Source organism: Silurus meridionalis, unplaced genomic scaffold, assembly GCF_014805685.1.
Source record: "Silurus meridionalis isolate SWU-2019-XX unplaced genomic scaffold, ASM1480568v1 Scaffold423, whole genome shotgun sequence".
NCBI lineage: Eukaryota > Metazoa > Chordata > Actinopteri > Siluriformes > Siluridae > Silurus > Silurus meridionalis.
Window position 1 is genome coordinate 12,479 of NW_025804528.1, and position 7,893 is coordinate 20,371.

The window sequence follows — 7,893 nt, forward strand, 5'->3', positions numbered from 1 at the left end:
TGATATGAGCACACAGACAGAGGAGTTCCCAGGTAGTCTAGCGTTCGGTAAGGCAGCTGAAGCGCTGCATTATGGGATCTGTAGTTTGTGTTATCAGCGCTTCATTTTGCCGAGACATTAATATCAATAATAATAGCTCTTTATAAAATCATCTCGCGGGCCGGATTTGACACTGAGTTTGACACCCCTGATCTATGTGAAGAAACTGATCATGTTAATGATTTCTCACAATAATTATCAACAATGATTTAACAAGGTGGGATACAGCTATTTTTAGAAAAGGCACGCGGCGACTCATGTGGTCCTTGGGCGAACTGGTGCACCACGTTGGTGACCCCTGATGTAGAATATAACACCGGGTTAGCTTCTAGCTTCTAGCTCCTCAGGCATGGAGTTTCTGGAGGTGTTGCTATCGCAGTAGATACGACCTTCAAACCAGAAAGACACAGACCTGAATAAACGGAGACACGCCCACAGTGCGTCTTCTTCGTGTTTACAGTGGTTCATCCTTCAATCCTACAATGCGTCGCTGCTGTAAACAGGTCAGACTGTAGTCTACAGAGAAACAGTCTATAAGACATGAACTCCTGCAGTCTCTCTGTAGGGTTTATGTAGCTTTATGTGAACAGTGAGGAGACTTTCATTAAGCTCATGCCTTCGCCTACAGACTTCTTAAAGAAGGTGAGATTATATTGACATTTCATTATAAATCTACTAAAAATGATTCAGACAATGATACAAAGAAATGTTTCTTGTTCTTTCCAAAATGTGTGTTGTTCTTGGTTTTGTATTCTTTCTATACAGTGTATTTTAAGTCTGTGGTATTGTTTTGTTAAATTTGAAGACTTTCCTGAAGCCCCTAAATTGATAATGGTCATAGTGACATTGGTAACATTGCATTAATGTTATAATATCTGATAGCCATTAGAGGGCACTCTCGTGCTGCATGTGGGTGTGTTTGCAGTGTAATGGTATAATATGTGTTTTATAGCATAATGATGCAAACATAACAGTATTTACATTCATCACATTACTGTGCTGGAAAACAATACAAATTAAATAAAAAGAAGAAAAAATGTAGAAGAAGAAAAGCGGGACAAAGACAGAGGTAATGAATAGTGATGATCATATAAATAAACTAAGTTTAGTAAAAGTTTGTAAACAAACTTTATATTGGTCCAGTTTTTAAAGTCTATTCTAAAAGTTATAAATAGTGTAATAATGTCTGGGTTTCCAGAGATCCGTGATTTAGTAACATTTAAATTTTTTTTGTCACATGATACGTTTTAACAACATTTGACTCTATAGTTGTGTAGAATTTGGGGATTTGTGGTATTTGTAATTCGAAGTGGTTAATTCGATAATGTTTGTTTATAACTTGGCTTATTAAAAAAAAGCAACATTTGATGTAAAATTCCCTTTAAAAGTGTAGTACAGTGTAATTCATCGTGATACCGCTAGAGGGAGCTAAAGTTTAGTAGAACATTACTGCCACCAACTGGACATCGAACACTTTTTAAAATGAAGTTAAGATTAAACAGTACTGTATGATAAAGAAGTGTTTAAATAAAGACTTTTATGTGCAGGAAGACCAGACGTAATTATTCTTACTGTTTGTGTTTCATTTATAATGTGACCCAGACAGCACCTATATTTTATATTCGATCAGATATCAATGTTTGTTTGTTTTTAAAGGAAAAAAGAATAAATGCTTTTATTTCACCACACACTCATTAACAAGACAATGTAGTTATGAACAAATTTTCTTTACAAAACACAGGAAGCTGAAAGCAGCTGAGATGTAAATATCAGAGAGAACATTAAATATGATGTCAAATGTAGTGACAGACATTTTCATGTTGTTCTAATCAACAGTATTGGGTGACCTACGTTCCTGTGGTGGTGAACATGACTGCGAGTTCTCCAGAAGAACAAATGCTGGTAATGTACAGTTCAAACACACACTGTTTTTCACACAGAATAAACTAAAGCCCATCACGTCCTCATCACCTAAACACACTGTTCATTTAGATTTTACTTACGCCAGCCAAACGGCTCATTTTGTAAACTCCTTGAACACTTACTCTGTCTTTAAGGGAACTAAACGAAGAGGAATGAATGAAAAGTGGTATCCAATCTGTGATATTATTGGGGACCTGATTATGGTTCAGAACGATCTATAAAACATAACTGACTACTAAAATCAGATTATCAAAATGTCCATATAGAGGAGTATGAGCGCAACTGGCAACCATTCTAAAAGGCCACGGCTCTGATTTGATTAAACAGAGTGAAGGTTATTCATGAAGTATATCAGAATTGTACAAATCAATTAAACTACTTACTCTATGAACTCTATTTAAACAAAATCATTACCGAGTTTGGACCAAAATGATATCTGTATGCTAATGTGTGCTAATCAGGAAATCGTTCTACCTACCTTTCCTAGCCTGACTTTAAAATCCCACCCTGTCTGGCCTGCACTTCCTCCCTCACTCTGTCCTGTCTTTCCCTCCTGCATTGCCTGAGTTTCTCTCACCCACATTACTTCACCTACATTACCATACCTAACTGTGCTATATGTAATGAGGCACACAGGGACAAGGTAGAGACTTGGAGGTTGTTCGATGTAGTTGTGGGAAAGGTCAGGGTCATGTGTACCCTGGTGCTTTGAATTTGTCCCTGTGTATCCTTTTATAGCTGCAAGTTTCAAATACTGTTTACGTTAACCTTCAAATAGCTTTAGCATTTTGTGATTTTATGCTAAACGATATGTTGTTTGTGTAACAGTATTATTACAGTGCTCCAGTACATGTGGTGCCTCCTCAGCAGTACTCAGTCCATCCCACAGGATTCAATACATGCTACACTCTACTCCCTGAACCTACTACCCCAACAAATGGTAAGTTCATCATGCCTTTCCAGTCATCCTTACAAAAAGCCTGGTTTTCTTGTAGGATGTTATGATCCTCACATGTTGCTCTTTAATTGAAACTGATACTGATCTTATTAGTGTCTGCTGCAGGGATGTTCTACTATAATGATCAGGCCGTGTACAACCAGACTCCATTCCCAATGGTCCCTCCACTGCAGCAACATCCATCTACCAAGAGGAAGAGGAAAACTGCGTGTGCTTACTCTTTGTTTCAGTACTGGTTTATTTACTGAGTAATGAACCTATTTATCTCTGATCATGTGCTATTTATTTCCCATTAAGATCGTTGTCCGAGATCCTAACCAGGACAACAAGGACATCACGGAGGAGATCATATCAGAAGCTGGCAGGAGTCAGCCCACTCTGCCAGTGGGAAATGTCTTTTCCGTCCTATGCCTCTGCAGGTAACAGTCACACGCATTCAGAGGAATCAGATTCTTCTGGCTAATAGCTCACCAGCCTTCCTCCTTATATTTACCTGTATTACCATTTCCCTTTTCCACTATTTTTACTCATGTGTGCAATCTGTTTTCCTAATTCTGATTATCCTCACACTTTCCACCTCAAATCCCAGCAACTGGACCAAGTGGTGGAAAATTGTGACCGCTCATACCTCGGGCTGTACATTAATGCACTCGTGGGTCAAAGTACCACTGTAGCTGTGAAAGGAAGGAGGAAGACAGTGAACAATGACTTACTTGGTAGGCTACTGTTTAGATACAAGCCGTTGTAGTGTGTTGAGTCTGGGTGAAGGAGAGCTCTAACTCCAGTTACAACAGAAATCATATAAGCACAGACATTTCCAAAACTCCTGCTTTTTATTTTTGTTTGCAACAGCGTTATGGGTTAGTCAAAGACACTTAGAAATGAGCATCAGAAAATAAAAGGACATAATCCTCGGTCTCCACACACGCAGTAATACCGGAAATATGCAGTGTCTGTCTTTTCAAAAATAGTCTGCTCCTAATAGAAGCACAACATATTTCACCGTTACGTGTAACGTGTCTTTCGTTAAAGCCTGTGTAAAGTACATTTGTAGACACCTGCAGCTTATAAACAGGTGCGCTTATTTATGTTCAAAATAAAAATATTTGTAAAATTCAGGCTTATATAATGCGCTTATAGTAAATTGACACTTTTTACCAGGTTTATAAGAAGCATTGTTATTTGAACTGAATTGTGTTTGTGTGTAGTTACCAGCAGATGATAAGATTTATTTGGGACAGAATTTCGGGGACGAGCTGAACTGGAAGAACGGCTGCGATGGAGAAACTAGCGCTAGAGCCACATCCGAGCATCAGGTGAGTCTGTAGTGAATGTAGTCTGTGTTCTTTTCAGCTCTCCTGTGTTCATGTTGTGAAAAAATTCAAAGCAGGTTGTGATTGTAGGTGTTGTTCTTGAAACTTAATTCAGTTTAATGCATGAGCATTTTAGTCATGACACATCATGTCTCTTGTGTTTCAGTAAAACTGGACGCAGTGCCAGACTCGACTACAAACAAGCTGCGCTATCAGAGGAGGAAATGGAGAAACGCTCTAAATCCATTATTGAGGAGTTTCTACATAAATGATTACAAAGTAATGATCTCATGCAGTGTCTTATGATCACATTTAGTTGAATACACATCGGTTATTATCTTGTTACTGCACATAATCGTGGTGGGTTCGTGCAGGAGGTCTCGCATTGCGTGGAGGAACTGGACCAGGCGAGATGCTGCGTTTTTGTTCGGTGGGTGTGGAGACCACGCTGGAGCGAAACCAGATCACACGTGACCACATGGGTCATCTGTTCCATCAGCTGCTGCAGGCTGGGATCCTCTCCACATCTCAGTTTTTTAAAGGGTGAGTGACATTCCTGCACCACACAGCTCCGTCTCCCACTGGCGCCAGAGACACTACTGTCTGCGTCATGAGATGTCCACAGCTTGATGACATATTTACACCCAATGGGGTTATTGTAACATTATTATGAAAACGCTTGCTTTTACATTTGGTCATTTTCAGAGAATTTTATAAGAGAATCAGAATCCTTTAATAAGACTTTTGTCTGTGTTTTTTTGCTCTCTTTTCCCCATTTTCTTACCTATCCTTGTTTACACAGGTTCTCAGAAACCCTCGAGATAGCAGATGATATGGCGATTGACATTCCTTATGTATGGCAGTACATAGCGGAGCTCGTTAATCCTGTGCTTCGAAGGAGGAATCTCTTTGAGAGAATTATTAATGTATTTACAGTTACATTTGAGACTTTACATATACATTTTTTGCTGGAAAGGAAGTTGGTGTTTGTTTTTAATTGTTGATTTCTTGTGAATTCCAGTGAATTTAGCAAACCACTACTTCCTGTGGCAAGAGCCGGCATATTATTTGCAAAAATATTGCACCTTCTCTGCAAACAAATGGTGAGCTGTGAGATCTTCTATAGAACATGACTGAAAAAAGGAAAGTGTTTTGTCATACTAGTTAAAAAAGGTTCTTTTGTGTTCAAGTCATTGCTGTGTTTTTCTTCACTTTAGAGCCAAAAGGAAGTGGAGGCCTTATGGAGGGACTCTAAACTGAGCTGGGCTGATTTTCTTCCTGAAACCGTGGATGGGAACAACTTCATTACTGAGCAGGTGAGCTGTTGGCTGCACACTAGATTTAGACTCCACTAGAAGATCTGGACCAAACAGGATCCAGTGGGCAGTAGATTTTTTATTACTTGAGTAATAATAATAGAAGAGCTGAGTAAAAGTGACAGCATAGTTATTTTATGAAATCATTTCGCTTGAAAATTGATTTGAAATACTATTGTTTATGTCTGATCTAATCGCTAGCTCGGCATATTTTGGCTGGTTGTTACAGAGGGCTTTTAAAATGTGCAATAATCAATATGGGTTAAAATCATACTGTGATCAATTTCATTTGTTAGAATAAGAACATTGTCAGTGAACTCAAATGGCAGCTCGTCTGATCAGAAAAGAGAAAAGTGTTTGTGTTTGTGGTGTAAAAAGCAGTGTGTTGGTTGGTAGACTTGATGCAGTTTTATTTCTAAACCAGCACAAATGTTGCCTTTAAGAAGAACATCTTCAGAGGGGTTTTTTCTCGTCCTGGTATCATAAGTGTAGATAAACATAGGTTGTGTTTAATTGACAGCCCTGATGAAGTCTGATGACCTGAAGAGGGTGGAGCTGAGACTTCAGACAGCAGACGGACTTCTGAGGAGGAACATCAGCACCACACGAGAGGTTAGAGGTCACCAACCTGTAATTAATCCTGGAGGAATTAAGTGTGATTAGAGAGATAGCGATTTAAATGTGTGTGTGTGTGTGTGTGTGTGTGTGTGTGTGTGTGTACTGAAAAATGTATTTAATTTGTTTGTTGTGTGAATTGCCAATTTATTATGATTTATTTTCATATTGTATTTATGTATTTATTTGTAAATGTATTTACTGTAAACTCTTATTAAAGATAAAGTAAGTGCAGATTGTTGTTAGTTATTTATCTTTTTAGGTGGCAGCAGGATGGGGGCAGGTCATGACGTGGAAAGGAGACTCTCTGCTTGCAGGCTTCCTGTGACGTAGCTTCCTGTGTTTGACTGTGTTTTTAAACAAACTTTACTATTTATCTCTCCTTTTTTCCTCTTTTAATAATCCTAAATTGTTTTTGTCTTCCTGTCTTGTGCCTGTAGTTAGTTAACTCGACTATCACTAGTGTTGACTATATTCATTCCTCTCACTTTATCACATCTCTGTATCTTAACTCTATCTGCTATTATAAGCACTATGCCGGCTGTGTGTCTGCCTTTGAGCACAGGTGAGAACTCGTTCGATGCCCAGCTGCGAGAGCGGAAAGCGGCGCTGGAAACATCCCGGGCAGACGCTCACTTGTCCCAGGTAAATTCCCGGGTTGAATCTAACGCCCCAGCACCTCAACTCCGCGTGTTTCTCTGCCCAGGCCCAGCGCACAACGCCCGCCCAGGTATCGTTCACTCCGGCACCGGTGCACCACGGACCCTGGATGCTGCAGCAGCGAAGACACGAGCCAAGCCCGGTCGAGGACTCTCCACCACCAGCCTTCAAGATCTCGACCGAGAATCTCTGAGCAACGTCATACTGTGATTCTTGGAGATTCCATCGTCCGGCATGTCCGCGCTACGGAGACAAAGGTAAGGTGCACACTCGCTGTTTTCCTGGTGCTCGTGTTCTCGATGTTGCTGTGCAGGTACCGCGATCCTGTCATTCGATTCAAATCAGTCCGATTGAAAGATTTGGCGGTGGACTTTTACGAGGCGTTATCTAAGCTGATGTGGTGTTCACAATCGAATGACTTTGTGACCTGCACTTTGTGTATATTTTCTGAAAGGAATGATAAATGGGCGATTCGAGATCTGATACGGATGCCAGGTGAAGAGGTGGAGAAACAAACAGCAATGATCAATAGACTGGAAAGCTTACGAACAAAAGTCCAGCAGGGGCGCTCGCCTCTAACCGGTGTGTGTTTCTACAGAGAAACACTACAGGAGCTCATGTAGAGTCGCGTCACCATCTCTGTGACGTAGCATCCTGATTGGTGCAACAATCTTTTAATCCACCAATGAAACGTCATAGTCAAGTAAGTCTACTATTGAATCGAAGGCCGTTGTTGAGACCAGGCGTGAAAACAAGTGCGTTAGAATAATCTTAGAACATCAGCAGCGATGGTGAGAAAATAAATAAATAAATAATATATAAATAATATAAAAAAGGTAAATTGTGTATTCCACTTATTTTTACTAAAATAATCTTTGGTACTCCTCTAAGTCTATTTTTAACTTGCCATGGAGGGTCCTGATACTTTATGGGGTCCCGGATCCCCATAAATGAGTAAAATGAGTTGAAAAATAACAGAGTCATAGACTGGGACAAGGTAAATAAGAATAATTTGAAAGATTGAGCAAACCTATAAAGAAAAATGTTTTATGAGTGTTTGAATATGAAA

General features: G+C 39.6%; 2 long non-coding RNA genes across 2 annotated transcripts; both read left to right on the plus strand.

Annotated features, from left to right (window-relative positions):
• Positions 1-1,048: 1,048 nt before the first annotated feature.
• On the plus strand, positions 1,049-3,125 carry LOC124382468. The gene is made up of 4 exons (XR_006925037.1): positions 1,049-1,108; positions 1,876-1,941; positions 2,791-2,902; positions 3,014-3,125. It is a non-coding gene; the product is annotated as an uncharacterized LOC124382468 (long non-coding RNA).
• A 1,537-nt stretch (positions 3,126-4,662) lies between these two features.
• Positions 4,663-6,614, plus strand: LOC124382470. The gene is made up of 6 exons (XR_006925038.1): positions 4,663-4,776; positions 5,036-5,159; positions 5,255-5,336; positions 5,451-5,549; positions 6,070-6,161; positions 6,427-6,614. It is a non-coding gene; the product is annotated as an uncharacterized LOC124382470 (long non-coding RNA).
• The last annotated feature ends 1,279 nt before the right edge of the window (positions 6,615-7,893 follow it).